Here is a 16677-nt window from a genome sequence, read left to right as displayed (position 1 = left end):
CCCAAGCATTGGGGCCATCTTCCACTTCCTTCCCACGTACATTAGCCGGATCGGAAGCAGAGCAGCTGGGACTTGCCCAGCACTGTTACATGGATACTGGCATTGCAAGCATCAGCTTAACCCACTGCGTCACACCACCAGTCAGGATTTGTACCTTCCAGTCCACCCTGTCCCCGACAATCCCAAATTCAGTGTACTGCCCTGGGGCTGTCACTTTGGGCAGAATCAGCCCAGTTGTTCACTTTCCTCCTTTGTCCCATTCATCCCAGCTTAGCCTTGTCTATTACTTTTAAGCCAGAGGAGGAAACAGCTCAGCAAACCTTCATGCGTGACTCTCTCCTCTTTGGGAGTCTTGATGAGAACCCTCAGGACCTTGTGGACTGTCTACTGCTGCTTCCAGGAAGTGAGCACCAGGTTAAGAACCATGTGTGGCTGGTGCTGTGGCCTAGAAGGTTAAGCATCCACTGGCATTACAGTGCAGGCATCCCATATGGGCACCGGTTCAAATCCTGGCTGCTCCACTTCTGATCCAGCTTCCTGCTAATGCCCCTGGGAAAGCAGCAGAAGATGGCCCAAATATTTGGGCCCCTGTACCCATGTGGGAGACTCAGAAGAAACTCCTGGCTCTTGGCTTCAGCTTGGCCCAGCCCTGGCCATTTCGGCCATTTGGGGAGTGAACCAGCAGATGGAAGATTCTCATCCCCCTCCCCCGTCTCTCTCTCTCTCTCTCTCTCTCTCTTTCTCTTTCTCTCTCTCTGTCTTTCAAATAAATAAATAAATCTTTGAGAAAAAAAAAAAAGAACCATGCCATGCTGGCCTTCTTCACTCTGTTCCATAATCTCATGTATTTTCCTGGTTAGCAATTTCCTAAATGTATCGCCTCTTTCCTTATTTGTTTGATGTTGGTGAATGTCCTCTGTTCATTTTTACTTGTCTTGGGGTGCTCTTTTGAAGTATTAGCAGAACAAAATGGTATGAGAAAGTGTCAACTACCATTTTAGTCCAAAAGTCCTTTATTTATCTTATGTTGTCTGGCTATCCCTCTAGAATTTGATTTCCATAAGGGCAGGGACTTTTGGTTTATCCCTGTGTCTCACATCCTAAAACAGTGTTTAACACAGTGTAGGTTCTCAATGAGTACTTAGTGCATGGATGGATGGATGGGTATATGATTGAATGGGTGAGTGCATGGGTAGATAGGTAGATGGATGGATGGGAGGGTTGGTGGGTGGATGAGTAGATGGATGTATGGAGTACATGATAGGTAGATGTGTGGGTGGATGGATAGATGGGTAGATAGGTGGGTGGATGGATGGGTAGAAAAGCAAAGAAATTAATAAGGCAGCTTTCCACATAGGTGGGGATGGTATGGGCTGAGCCTTGGAGGCAAAATGGAGAGGAAGAGTGGGTTTGAGACACACCAGAATTTGGGGTAGATATGACAGAGGTTGGTAACTCAGGTGTGGTGAGGAATAGTGGGCAAGAAGGAAAACCCCATATGCTAACTGAAGGCTATTGAGCGTTCAGCTTGATGAACAGGTGTGGTCATTAGGTCCTTAACTAAGAGTGCAAACACCAAAGGTGGAAAGGTACTGAGTTTAATTCTGACGTGCTGGGTTTGGCCCCATTGGGTCATCTGAAATATGGGGCTGATGTTGAGAGACAGCGGAGCTGGAAGGATCCGGGGAGTTACCAGCAAAGGCGAAGTGTGAGTCAGTGGAGTTAGAAGAGAAGAGAACAGGCAGAGGAGGCAGCCGCTTAACAGCATTTAAAGTGGAAGCGGGATCAGAGGGAAAGAAATCTGATTCTACTAAGCTCTAGGTTCCAGAACGTGCTTCTAGAAATTGGAGGGGAAAAAAAGACATGTAGACACATGTGCCACATTTGTGCCCAACTGGACTTGCTCGTGCCCCAGCGTCTGCTGCCCCATTCTCCCTGCCGTCACGTGTTTCCAAAGGGCAAGAAGAAACTGCAGGTTTGTGTAACCTCACAACAGGTGAGACCAACTGCCTTTTAGCAACAGGAAAGGTGCTCTTTGCGTTCACTGACTTGCACGGTGTAAGTCATTTGAGGTTTTAAGAATTCAGCGGGGCCTGGGCATTTTAATACCCAACCCATGGGGCAGAGGGGCATGGGAGCAGACAAGCTCAAGGCAGGAAGTGCTGAGTGTCAGACCAAAGGCCCAGGGAAGACGCTGGGAAGGCTGATCTCCACTGATGACTCAGGGCCTGGAAACGAGCTGTGACTTTGAGACTGAGTCAGGTGTCTTATTGATTGGGACAGGGGTCCAGGGCTCACGGTCCCACCCTAACTCCTCCCCACCTATTTCACATCCTTAGACCTCTTTAGGGTTAGAGTGATGAATTCATTCTGAATCTCCAAGTTCAATGTCCCCAGTGCCCCTGAGCACTGTCCCGGGGATTGGGAATTGGGAATTCGGGTTGAAGCAAAGTAGCCTTGGACTCCAAGGGCTTTGGTTCCTGAACTGTCGTATGCACACCCGAGCCAGAAAGGACTGTGCCTGTCGGGTGGGCACAAGTTTGTCTTCTGAAGTTTCATTCCTCTTCAGCCACTTAGCTGAGACTTTGGAGGAAGGGTGACCGTCAATTGTCACAAAAATAAAAGTTTAATCACAAAAAACATGAAGCACTAACTGTGGCCAAATTAATCCAGATTGTTACCATAGCTAATTTTGTTGTTATGTGCTTACAAAGTGCTGGGCATGAGGTTAAATGCGTTATCTCTGAGTTCTGTTCTCCTATCAGGATGTTCAAATTGAAATCGTATTAATAATTAACCTCATCCCTTCCTTTCAATGAATTTTGACTGTGGACTCTGCTGGGAAGGCAGTTTCTGCCTCCAGAGTCTAATGCATTCCAGGCTGAAGATGGCACCCCCACCTCCACCCCTGTCACAGGGGGGCGAAACCAGCCTTAGTGGATCCCAGCATCAAAATAGGATGGAGTGCAAAGAAGCTATCAGAGTGCACCACACTAAGGGTAAGTTCCATGAAGCTTTTATTTGAATGTATTGTTCTGTTAATACACCGTGTTTATCTCACACCTATCTCTGTAGAACCCTGATGGTAGACCTAAGGATATACTGAATAATGATGTAAAATGGCTCTCTTACTGTTGGCCAATTTAAAATGGTTGAAAGCTATGAAACACCTCAAAAAGTTCATGGAAAAATGGAGTGAAAAGTATATTTTGGTGCAAAAACCTTTTGATACCCATGTGTAGTTATTTCATAATACGTGGTCTTCAAAGGCTTCTTGTGCAAATAATTGCAAAGTGTTTTTGCCCTGAGATCAACATATCTTTTATTTTCATTTTCCATGCAATTTTCGAAGTGAATTTTTGAAGTAACCTCATATTTCTCTATGGGAGGGGCGGAGGGAGAATTTTCTTTAAAAATTTCCTGTTGTTGTTACACAGGCTTCTAGTCGTAAGGAGTTTATACACAACTCTATGTTTGCACGTGTTTCAGTAGCTTTGGAAGAGAGGAGTTTGTCAGCACTGGAAGGCGCTTGAGAATTATTTTCCTTTAAAGGAGGGATAATGACTTTCTGAAGCTTGTGTTCCAGTCGTAAAACTACTAGTTTGACTTCTTCCTTCTCAATTTGTATCCCTTTAATTTCTTTTTCTTGCCTGATGTCTCTGGCTAAAACTTCCAGAACTATATTGAATAGCAGTGGTGACAGTGGGCATCCCTGTCTGGTACCAGATCTCAGTGGAAATGCTTCCAACTTTTCTCCATTCAATAGGATGCTGGCTGCTGGCCATGGGTTTTTCATAAATTGCTTTGATTATATTGAGCAATGTTCCTTATATATCCAATTTGCTTAGAGTTTTCATCATGAAAGGGTGTTGAATTTTATCAAATGCTTTCTCTGCATCTATTGAGATAATCATATGGTTTTTCTTCTTCAATTTGTTAATGTGGTGTATCACATTGATTGGTTTGCCAATGTTGAATCATCCTGCATACCAGGGATAAATCCCACTCAGTCTGGGTGGATGATCTTTCTGATGTGTTGTTGCATTCTATTGACGAGAATTTTATTGAGGATTTTTGCATCTATGTTCATCAGGGATATTCGTCTGTAATTTTCTTTCAATGCTGAATCTTTCTCTGGCTTAGGAATAAAGGTGATGCTGGCTTCATAGAAAGAATTTGGGAGCATTCCATCTTTTTTGATTGTTCTGAATAGTTTGAGAAGAAATGGAATTAGTTCTTCTTTAAATGTCTGGTAGAATTCAGCAGTGAATCCATCTGGTCCTGGGCTTTGCTTTGTTGGGAGGGCCTTTATTACTGTTTCAATTTCTGTCTCAGTTATGGGTTTGTTTAGGTTTTCTATGTCTTCATGATTCAATTTAGGTAGATTGCATATGTCCAGAAATCTAGCCATTTCTGATAGATTTCCCTGTTTGCTGGCATACGGGTCCTTGTAGTAATTTCTGATGATTCTTTTTATTTCTGTGGTGTCTGTTGTTACGTTTCCTTTTTTCATTATTGATTTGGGTCTTTTCTCTTCTTTTTTTAGTTAGTTGGGCCAATGGGGTGTCAATTTTGTTTATTTTTTCAAAAAAACAGCTCCTCATTTGGCTGATTTTTGTAATTTTTTTGAATTCAATCCTGTTGATTTCTTCTCTGATTTTAATTATTTCTCTTCTTCTACTAGATTTGGGTCTGGTTTGCTGCAGTTTTTCTAGATCCTTGAGATGCATTGAAAGCTCATCTATTTGGTGCCTTTCCAATTTCTTGATGTAGGTACCTATTGCTATAAACTTTCCTCTCAACACTGCTTTTGCTGAATCCCATAAGTTTTGATATGTTGTGTTATTATTCTCATTTACTTCCAGAAAGTTTTTGATTTCTCTTTTGATTTCTTCTATGACCCAGTGTTCATTCAGGAACATGTTGTTCAGTCTCCATGTGTTTGCATACTCTCTAGGGATTCCTGAGTTGCTAATTTCCACCTTCATTCCTTTATGGTCTGAGAAGCTGCATGGTATGATTCTAATTCTTTTAAATGTGCTGAGACTTGCTTTATGGCCTACTATGTGGTCAATCCTAGAGAAGGTTCCATGCACTGCTGAGAAGAATGTGAAGTCTGTAGATGTAGGATTGAAAATTCTGTAGATATCTGTTAGATCCATTTGGGCAATAGTGTTGATTAAATCTGCTGTTTTCTTGTTGATCTTCTGTCTGGTTGATCTGTCTATTTTGGAGAGTGGAGTATTGAAGTCCCCCAGTAATATTGTATTGGAATCTAAGTCTCCCATTAAGTTCCTTAACATACCTTTTAAATAAACCGGTGCCCTGTAATTAGGTGCATAAATAGTTATAATAGTTACATCTTCCTGTTGAATTGAACCCGTAATCATTATATTGTGTCCATCTTAACATTTTTTGTGTTAAAGTTTATTTTGTCTGATATTAATATAGCTACACCTGCTTTTTTTTTTGTTTCTGTTGGCATGGAATATCTTTTTCCAACCTTTCACTTTCAGTCTGCATGCATCTTTGTTGGAAAGATGTGTTTCTTGTAAGCAGCAAATAGATGGGTTTTGTTCCTTAATCTATTCACCAGTCTATGCCTTTTAACTGGAGAGTTGAGTCCATTAACGTTCAATGTGACTATTGATAAGTAGTGACTTTGCCCTGCCATTTTCCCAAAGATATTTTCTAGTATAAGCTTTGAGTTTCCTAAGATCTTTTCTGGTAGGTTTTCTTCCTTTACCTTCTTTCATATTGATGATCGTATTTCTGTGTTTCTGTGTGTAGCACATCTTTAAGCATTTTTTGCAGGGCTGGACGAGTGGTGACAAACTCTTTCAATTTCTCTTTGCTTTGAAAGGTCTTTATTTCACCTTCATTCCCAAATGAGAGCTTTGTAGGATATAATATTCTGGGCAGGCAGTTTTTCTCTCTTAGTACCTGGGCTATGTCTCACCATTCCCTCCTAGCTTGTAGGGTTTCTAATGAGAATTCAGCTGAGTCTAATTGGAGATCCTCTGAAAGTAATCTGACATTTCTCTCTTGCACATTTTAGGATCTTTTCTTTCTGTTTCACTGTGGTGAGTTTAATTACAACGTGTCGTGGTGAGGATCTCATGTTTATTAGGGGTTCTATGAGCTTCCTGTACTAGGATTTCTCTGTGCTTCTCCAAACCTGGGAAATTTTCTGTTATTATCTCACTAAAAAGGCATTCTAATCCTTTCTTCCTCTCCATGCCTTCAGGAACTCCTAGAACCCGAGTGTTGGTTTTTTTACTAGTATCCTGTAGAATGTCAACAATATGTTTTAGATTTCTAATTTCCTCTTCTTTTCTTTGGTCTGACTGTATCCTTTCCTGTTCTCTGTCTTCTAAGTCCGATATTCTCTCTTCTGCTTCACTCATTCTGTTTTTAAGGCTCTCTAATGTATTTGTCATTTGATCTATTGAATTCTTCATTTCATTATGATTTCTCATCACTATCACAGTTTCATGTTCTACTAGTTGCTTCATTTCATTTTGATTCCTCCTTAATATTTCATTTTCACAAGAGAGATTTTCTGTCCTGTCCATTAAGGATTTCTGTAGTTCAAGAATTTGTTTTTGAGAACGTCTTAATGTTCTTATCAATTTTTTGAGATCTGCTTCTTGCATTTCTTCTATCTCATCATCTTCATAATCATGAATTGGGGTGTCTTTTTCATTTGGGGGCATCATAGTGTTTTCCTTGTTCTTGTTACCTCGGTTTCTGCATTTGTTGTTTGGCATTGTGGAGATAATCTTTGGTTTCTTTGCTGTGGTGTTTTTTCTCGTTATACTATGACTCTAGATTAAGTGGACTGTCTGCTTTTGATGGATCCTTAGAGGCTGTGATGGGTGTGGCCAGAGAGCTCTGTTTGGTTCTTCAGGGTTAAGGGTGTGCCAAAGGTGACTCATCCAGGTTTTTCTCTCGCTCACTCTCTCTCTCTTTTTGACTCAGAAGGGAAGTAATTCCGCACAGCTCCCCTTCTAGTGCTGGCGCGCAGACTCCGTGCCTCGGCTTCCACGCAGTGGGCATCCTTGCTCTCCCTGTAGGTCCTCCGTGTCACATCCACTAGATCTGGAAGAGTTTCCTCTGCAATTTTTTCCTGAGCCTTTTCCTGAGACTACAGTAACTCTACTTTTATTAAACTATCTTTTCCCAGACTATCAGTGCACGCCCTCACTATTCCGCCATCTTCTGGGCAACATATTTAATGTTTATAGTACAAAAGAGTCATTAAGAAGAATTTTTCTTTTTCGGCGATGAGATTCTCCCAGACAGTCAGAAATCCATACATAGTTTATTCATAATATGCATTTTCATAAATTTTTAAAGACCCCTTTTATGCATGGATTTCAATATTTTTTGCACCAAAAAAAATCTCTCTTAATGCCATTTTCCACAAGCTTTCTGAAACATGCTCATGAATAGCTGGGTTCGTGCACCTGTGTGCGTGAGAGGTTAGGAGAGAGGAATCCTTCACCACCTGGTGACCCCTTTGCATGCATCCAGCTCCAACTCTCAGCAGCACCTCTACCTTCCCCCTGGGTCCCGCCTCTGCTCATCTTCAAAACCCGCAGAGGCCCCCTAAACACTCTGGCTGCCTGCACCCTGCCCTTCCCCCTTCCACTCTCCCCTCCCCCACCCCTCCCCGGCAGCCAATGGGCCTTCCAGCAGCTCCCATGCACTCCCCAGGCAAAACCCACAGTGTCTCCCTGATCTTATTCTCTGCAACTCTCTCCTCCCTTACTCCGTCCCTGCCACAACTGTGACTTGTTCCTTGGCTCAGCAGTTCGCTCTTGCTTTCTGTGGGGAAGGCCCTGCCCGGTGGCTAGTGGACTGCCTCCCTCCTTTGCTCCCTGCGCATCCCTGCTCAGACACATGCCAGCATCCCTGACCATCGTGGGGAAATAGTACCTCAGCCTTCCCCACACCCCTCACCTGCTGTGTGGTTTGGTCCCCGTGTGCTCAGCACCCACTGAGCACACCCACCCCGTGTCACCCACTGAAGTGCGGTCTCTGAGGCAGGGGTTGGGGCTGGTTTGCTCTCTGCTCTGTCCTCAGCATCTAGAAGATGGCCTGGGATGGAGCTGCTCACTCACCTTTCTCAAATGAATTTGTTTTCTTCCATTTTTCTATTTAATCACTTTTTAAATAAAGATTTATCTTTATTTATTTGAGAAGCAGAGTGACAGAGAAGGAAATCTCTATCCACTGGTTAACTCCCTAAATGGCCACAATCACTGGGGCTTGGTCCAGGCCAAATCCAGAAGCTGGGAGCCAAGAACTCCATCTGTGTCCCCATGTGGGTAGCAGAGGCCCAAGTTCTTGAGCCATCTTCCTCTGCAGGGAGCTATCTCAGAAGTGGAACATCTGGGGCCTGAACCAGCGCTCCACTATGGGATGCTGGCATTGCAGGTGGCAGCTTAACCTGCTGTGCCACAAAGCCAGCCACCCAGGGTATCTTAGTAGAATCTGGAATGGCCTTGGCAAGTTCTCCTCTACCTCTCGGCGCAGCATGTTGGGTTAGGAGCTCCTAGCCACGCTGAGTGGGTTTCCTGGTCCCTTGTGCTGGCTGTGCTGCCTGGCCCTGGATCCCTGTAGAGGAAGGCTGGAGCCAGAGAGGACCTGGGAGGGAACAGACCCATGTTAGTGTCCAGACCAGCCGGCGGCAGAGGAAGCCCTGAGCCGGGGCCCTAGAGAGAGGCCAGCAGGCATTGAAAAGGGGGTTACTGAATGCATGGGATCATGGAGGTCTCTCTTCGGGGACCTGGGTGTTGGGGTGTCTATGAGAATCCTGGTCTCCACCCTCTAAGGTGAAGTCCAGGGACCAGGTTCTGGCACAGCTTGCTTTGTGTGTGACTTTGAACAAAGCCTTCAGCTCTGGCTGCCTCTGCACTCCTGGCCCGAGTTGCTGGCTCAGTTCCCCTGGGACAGGGCCCATGTGGAATTCTTTGTATGCATTTAATGCCTCAAGAGTCCACAGGCTCAACGGTGGTATCCCTGGTTTCCTCACCTGTGTCCATCGTGGACTTTTTACCAAAGGACCCGAGGGTAATAAGAATAAAATGATGAAATGGAAATATTCAGTTATTTCACATTCTTTTTAAGACTTATTTATTTGAAAGTCAGAGTCACAGAGATTTTCCATCCCCTGATTCACTCCCCAGATGGCTGCAACGGCCAGGGCTGGGCCAGGCCAAAGCAGGCCCTTCATCTAGGTCTCCCACATGGGTGGCAGAGGCCCAAGTGCATGGACCATGTTCTGCTACTTTTCCCAGGCCATTAGCAAGAAGTTGGACTGGAAGTGGAGCAGCCAGGACACAAACTGATGCCCATATGGGATGCCAGTTTCGCAGGCAGCAGCTTTCTCTGCTACACTACAACGCTGGCCCCTCACATTCTTTTTGAAAGTAAGAATTTATTCATTTATTTGAGAGAAATAGAGAGCTTCCACCTGCTGGTTCACTTTCCAAATGCTTGCAATAGCTGGGGCTGGGATGCATTCAGAACAGGTTGCCTGAAACAAAGTTCAGGAGCCCACCTGGGTGGCAGGAACCCAATTACTTGATCCATCACTTCCACCTCCCAGGTCTGCATTGTCAGGAGACTGGAGTTAGGAGCCAGAGCCTGGGCACTCTGATGTGGGGTGTGAGTGTGTGTGTCTTATCCACTAGGCTGAATGCCCGCCCCATATCTGACACCTTACCCAGGACCATAATAACAATCTCCTAACTGCGCCCCTCTAGAAAAAATTATCTTTCTCTCCAGGTGGGTCCAGGTCTCCTCTTTGGCTCTCACAGCCCCCAGGGAATGCTGCTGCCTCATTCTCCCCCTCCTCATTCTGGGACAGTTTAAGATCTGTTTCCCTTCTAGACACAGACCCTGGAAGGCACTGAGGAGTTCCTGCCTGTAGGAGTTCCTGGCCCGGGGGGGGGGGGGGTGCCCTCCCCTTAGAGGAGGAGGGGCCCTGTGACTCATTTCTGAGCAGTAGAGTTTAGCAGAGTGGTGGTCCTCACTTCTGTTGGCTTGTGTCCTGCTTTACTACCTCACGTTAGATTTCATTATGCTATAGCCGACTGCGATTCCCGTCGCGTTCTCAGCTTGCACAAAAGTGGCCACGTTGAGACCCACATGGCAAAGAGCTGAGGGTGCCTCTGACCAAAGCCAGCAAGTGCAGAATCCTGCAAACAACGAGAACCGGAATGTGGATTCCTCCCTAGCAGAGCCTCTGAGGAAGCCCCAGCCCCTGCTGACCCCCTGACTGCAGCCTGAGGCAGAGGGCCCAGCTAAGCCCCACTGTATGTCACAGATGATACATATGTGCGCATGCATATGTGTAGCTTTAAGACAGTGATGTCCGTGCAGTGGGTAAGTCACACCCTCCCCTGTTGGGTGCATGCTCCTAAAAGGCAAGGATGGTGTTTTACTTATCTTTGAGGTCCTAGAGCCCGGCACAGGACCCCTATGGACGTTTGGAAACACACTGAACTGGCCTCTGCCTCTTTCTCCTCCAACAGAACTTTCTAAAACTTTCTAAAATGCTAATTGTCACTCTCTGCTCAAAACTCCGCAATGGCATCCTATCATTTTTAATAAAAATTGGCTAATTTAGCTTAACCATTAAGGAACCTCACAATGTGTCCTCCAGCTTCTATTGCAGTCTCTTCTCCACACCATCCAACCCCTCTCGCCCCACACTCCAGCCCTGCTGACTCATCACTCCTGTGGCCTGCCCCCCTGGTGGGGGCAGGGCCCTTGCACATGAACTCCTACTCATCCTTTCCAGTCCACTGTCACATCACCTCCTCACTTAGCCCAGTGCCAGCCCACCACTGTGCTCCTTGGTACTCTGAGCTGTTTTCCCATGTACCATACTGGGTTTAAGCCCCACTCCTCTTCTAGTGTGTGTGTGTGTGTTCTCACCCCAGCCTCTGGCCTGGGAAACCTAGCCATGGTTGAACGAGTCCCCAGATGGCATTGATACTAATGCCCAGAGCTGAAGCGAGGTGCTCACAAGTTAAACAAGGCTGAACCAGTTGTGTCAGTGGCTGCACCTGCATTGTGGACGGAGGGTGCCATGCAGACAACAGAGACAGAGTCTCGTGCTGCTGTTGCTGTCTCCTCATTGTAAGCAAAGGGAGAGAAATGCCCTGGTCCTGCTGGAGAGAGCTGTGTGTGTGTGTGTGTGTGTGTGTGCTAAGACATTACCCGGGGGACATCTGCTGAGACTCCACCCTTAAAGACCTGGTATGGAAATTGTTTTATTTATTTATTTGAAAGGCAGAGTTAGAGAGAGGCAGATGCAGAGAGAGGTCTTCCATCCACTGGCTCACTCCACAGATGGCCACAATGGCTGGAGCTGTGACGATCTGGAGGCAGGGGCCAGGAGCTTCTTCCTGGGCGCAGGGGGTTCAAGGACTTGGGTCATCCTCTGCTGCTTTCCCAGGTGCATTCGTAGAAAGCTGGATCAGAATTGGAGCAGCCAGGACTTGAACCGGCATGCATATGGGATGCCGGCACGGCAGGCGGCAGCTTTACCCACTACGCAACGGTGCCGCCTCCCCTTTGTGGAAATTGAACACTTCCTTCCCCTTGCTAAAATCTTACATGATGGAGCCAGATGGACTCAGGGGCCCTCTGTGGCTCTCCCGGGCTTCCTGGTTGGGACCCTTCAGACCCAAGGCCCCCTCTGTCAAAGAAGATGCTTTGTCAGTTGCATGTAACTTCCTCATCCTGGGTGTTCTCCTCACCACTTATTTTTGTCCTACGTGCAGGGCCCATGAGTTCCACAGAAATCCAGCTGCCCAGGAAGGTTGCTGAGGCTGTGTCTCCTCCTTCGCCACTACAGATGTGAACCAAGGGCAGCCTTTTCAGTTACAAACAAGTGTGGGCTCATGGGAGGGGAATCCCAGGAGAAGGGCGGAGTGCAACACCTTACAGTCAGTATCTGAAATTGACAGCCAGCCTCTCCCTTTCAGTGAAAATGCAGTCTTGACACTGCATTTCAACAGGAGTGGTGAAGCTGGCTCAGCTCCCGTGTAGACACGAAAAGCCAGATCACATCTTTTCAATCCATTTCTGATCGGTTCATGGCGGTTTCCAGATGATGAAAACACCTGTGTTTACGAAACCCACTCTGACGATGGCTGTTCCACAGCTTTTGGGTCTCCCTGCCTGGGTCTGATTTGCAACAGTGCTGATTCAACCGCCATCTCTGTTGTTCAGATGGCTGAAAAGCCGTTTTGAAACGTGGAGGATCACTGTTGCCATGCTCAAACATAGCTGGGTGTATACAGAGAAGTCTCTTACGCTTTGCTGCAGAAATATTCTGGTCAGCTTGCTTTGCCCTCTCCAGCACCGCCACCAAATGCCCCTCAGGTTGTGGAGAGGCAGAAAAGCCTGCGGTTGTCCTTACCTGAACTCAAGGTGTTGAGCGTTCAGATCGAGTCCCTTCTCTACCACAGGCCCTGCAGGTGACACAGGAGTCAATTCTTAGGAGGAGTCAGAGGTAGCAGACGGCAGCAGAGCTGCGTAATGGGGGGGGGGGGGCGTGTTTAGTGACTGAGAAATGAGTGAATACGTGAGGAATAAGCTATTATAACATGGGGTGTGCCCAGGAAGACATCTAATCAGGACTCGGATAGGAGGGGTGTAGGGGTTGGGGAGTGGTAGGACTGTAAGAATGAACTTACTCTTTGGCAGGTTAAAGCCCCAGCCTTCAGCGCTGCCATCCCATATGGGCATCTGTTTGAGTCCCAGCTGCTCCACTTCTGATCCAGTGCTCTGCCATGGCCTGGGAAAGCAGTAGAGGATGGCCCAAGTGCTTGGGCCCCTGCCCAGAAGAAGCTCCTGGCTCCTGGCTTCTGGCTTTGGGTTGGCTCCACTCCGGCCTTTGCAGCCATTTGGGGAGTTAACCCTGCAGATGGAAGATCCTCCCATGCCCCCACTCTTTCTCTGTAACTCTTTTTTAATTAAAAATAAATCTTTAAAAAAAAAAAAAACCTAGAATCATAAAATTTGCTATTTGCATTTTGTTCTTCCAGATTTTGTCCCCTACTAGTGGCAGAGGGTCCCGAGACTGAGCATGAATGTTTAAATAAATAAGCCTATTTTTTTCAAGTATTACTATTTGAAGATGACAAAATTAATCATGAATGAGCTTTCATGTGTAAGGCAGGGTATCAGGCTGCTGGGGTCGGGGGTGGTCCCTACAGAGGCCACAGCTGCTCTTCCCCCTCAGGGGTCTTCCAGAGAGAGTGAAGAGTGCAATAGCAGCAGGAAGCATAGGAGGGTGCTGAGTGGGTGGTGCTGGTGCAGGGCCCCATGGGAGGAGGAAGTGGGTGCAGGCTGGGCCATCAGAGAAGACCCGCAGGACAGGCGGCACAGCTGGAATGACTGTGGGAGAGAAGTTCTAGAGAGGACAGTGAGCCCAGATGGTGAGGAAGGCAGTGTGGCCAGAGAGGATCCAGAAGGTGTCATGAGCAATCCAGTGAGAGATGTGAGTTGGGTAAAATGGAAAAGCCCCGGAAGGGCAGCCCACATGTTCTCACGTTCTCCCATGGAGGGACAGGCAATAAATGGCTGAAGGAAGTAACGTGTCTTGGAGAAGGAAAGTCAGAGTAGAAGGAACTCACGTGTGTGTCTCTTGGCCCACCCAGAGGAGGGTAGGACTGGTCCCAGACCTCCAACCTGCCCTGGGCCAAGGTGGGAAAGGGGAGTTAAGATAACAGGAAAAGGCATTCTGGGAACACAAGGTCAAGTTCCCCTTGACCCTCCCAGATGAACAGCTGGGGTTCTGGCTTCTCTGTGTCTCTCGGGTTTCCTTGGCCTGGGCTATTCCCCTAGAGCTAAGGTAATGGGGGAAACCAAGGAGCCAGTCCCACGGTTAGCCAGAGAGCCTCCATGAAGCCAGGCCACTCTGGGAAAGCAGTCTGTAAGTCTTCCTGCTCCCACTTCCAGACTATGGAATTCACCCTTTCAGAAGTGTCTGCTTGGCTTCCCACTGGAGGGGAGCCACAGAAGTCATCTGCTTCTCTGTCGCTCCCCCACTCGCAGAGGAACGACACCGGACCCTGCACTGTTCTCTTTGCCCGGCCCCTCCCGGGTTAGCTGCCACCCCCCCCCCCCAACGCCTCTGCGGAGGGGCGGCACCCCCACCGCTTTCCCCGCTTCTGCCGAGGAGCGGCACACTGCCGGCCGGCTCTCAGGGGTTCCTCAATGTTCCTGGTGCATGCTGTCTCTGTCCTCCTTTATAGTCCTCTTCCACCAATCCCAACTCTGCTGCCCACATGCCGAACACACTGCTGTCCTCCAATCAGGAGCAGGATCAGCTCCTGCAGCTTATCAGTCGAATTGGCAAGGCAGCTGTATAGAAGTTATTTGCTCTCTCTCAGAGCCATATTGTGGGAGATCAGATGCATAGAATTAGTCCTAGTTCCAGTAATTTAGTCTCAATTGCTCCCCACATTTCTCCTCGTCAGGAGATTGCTAAAGGCCTAGCGAGTCGGACCCAACGATGGGCCTTCCTTATGGTCAGAGCACTTAGGGTTGCAAGGAGCAGAGCCATGCTTGGCTAGCATGGGTGGAGGCAAGTTTGCTAGGGAAGCTCTGCAGAATCTGACCTAACCTCAGGGAGGACCCAGACCCCTGCCAGGCCTTACGGGAATGGGCTCTGGGAGGCCACCCATGCGTGAGGCTTCCTACTTTCTCACTCCGTGCTTGCACGCAGTGCCGTGGCTTCTCTTGACACCTCCGATGCTCCTGTCTCTGCTCACCTGGACGTCCTGTGCTCATTCCTGGCTTATTCCTCATTGCTCTCATGTGCCCCTGGGCCCCAAGCTTCATGATCTTTCTGCACAGGTCCTATAAGAAGCGTTTCTAGGTCCCACGAGCGGAATCCAGTGGACCACCTCATGTTTTCATTCCAAGTCGTTAGCCAGCCTGGGGATGAGCTCTCTTGGGATTATTGTCCTTCCTACTCTAAGCAGCTGTGGGCTCAGAATGGGCCTTTGGTACCTAGTGTTTCCATTCATGGAGCTGGGCAGGCTGAGTCTCTGAGAAGGGCATGTAGGCTGCCAACTGGCATCTCTTGTGTGGTTTTGCATCCCTGAATATGGGCATGGCTGTCTATATAAGGCCAGACTTCAGAGTTTCTGAATATAGAGAGAAGTGCCTGGCAGGACCAAACTCCTCTGCTGTTGCTGGTGCTACCACCAAGGGAGCAGAGCGGCCGCGGCCTGGGAAGAAAGGGCCTCTGGGAGCTGAAGATGCCCGTTCCAGAAGCAGCTGTGTATTGAGTATTTGTGAAGTGTAGTGCAGATTCTGGGCTAGCAACACACATCTGGGTCTTCCTTGGTATGAAATGCCAGGGGGTGAAAGCCTGCTTTTGGGAAAAAAGCATGTCTTTTAGAATGTAATACATGTACATTGTTTAACAGATCTCAAACCTGGATTTCAGAAAGTTTCAGCTTTCCCCCAGTGCCCACTGCTCTTGGCGGCTCGGTTAGACCGGCAGGATGATCATGTACTCCAACCCAGGGCAGGATCCCTTCTGAGGGTCACACCTGCCAGCTGCCAGCTGCCTCCCGGCCAAGGGCCCTGCAGGCTGAGGACACGCTCAGGCAGCCTGGGCTTCTCAGCTGTGTGGCTGGGCGGTGACAGTAGGGTTCCTCAGGAGCCGGGAGGCTAAGCGTCTGCGCTGAGTGTGGCAGGGTCCTCCCATTGCTTTCACCGGGATACCTGACTGGGGGTACCTGACAGCAGCCCACTGCAGGGAGTGGGTCTCCTAGGAACTGCCAGCTACTCCTCTCCCCACTAGGGAACCAACTTAGGGCCAAACATAGGCCTGGTTCTCAGTCTGAAGAATTACCCAGCTCCTGAGATAACACCTGAATAAACTCTGGGCCCCTTTTTTTTCCTTAGCCCCATTGTGTGTGTGTGTGTGTGTGTGTGTGTGTAGATTGGGGGGTGGGGGCAGGGGGGAATTAGGTTCAATCCTTCCATGGTGTGTGTGTGTGTTTAAAACATTTATTTAATTATTAGAGAGGCAGAGGCAGAAAGAAGTCTTCCATCCGCTGGTTCACTCCCCAGATGGCCACAATGGCTGAAGCTGCGTTGATCCGAAGGCAGGAGCCAGGAGTTTCCTCTGGGTCTCCCATGGGGATGCAGGGGCCCAAGGACTTGGGCCATCTTCTACTGCTTTCCCAGGCCATAGCAGACAGCTGGATCAGAAGTGGAGCAACCAGGACCTGAACTGGTACTGCAGGCGGTGGCTTTACCCACTATGCCACAGGGTCTGCCCCATCCACGATGTGTTTTTAAAAATGTGAAGGGATACAAGTGTCTGATTCCCAGGAGTTGTTGGCTGGAAACTCTCTTGGTTTCAGACTGAAGCGAGTCTTCCCCCGACTGACTGAGCAGCAGGTTGCTTTGCTCACTGAAACAGTATCGTTACATAAACAAGCCGGAGACTGCTGGGCTTCGAGCAAAGCCAGCATTTCCATCTGACTTTTAGCCGATCAGGATGTCTGGACCAATCCAGGCTCTGCAGTTTCACATCTCCTGAGCTTGCAGCTGTTTTCCCTCTGTCCACCAAATGCTGTAAAGCTTTGGAGAACTGTGCAAAGCACTCTTGCAGGCTTCACTGGGGCT

This window comes from Oryctolagus cuniculus, chromosome 13 (genome assembly GCF_964237555.1).
Source record: "Oryctolagus cuniculus chromosome 13, mOryCun1.1, whole genome shotgun sequence".
NCBI lineage: Eukaryota > Metazoa > Chordata > Mammalia > Lagomorpha > Leporidae > Oryctolagus > Oryctolagus cuniculus.
This window is presented reverse-complemented; position numbering follows the sequence as displayed.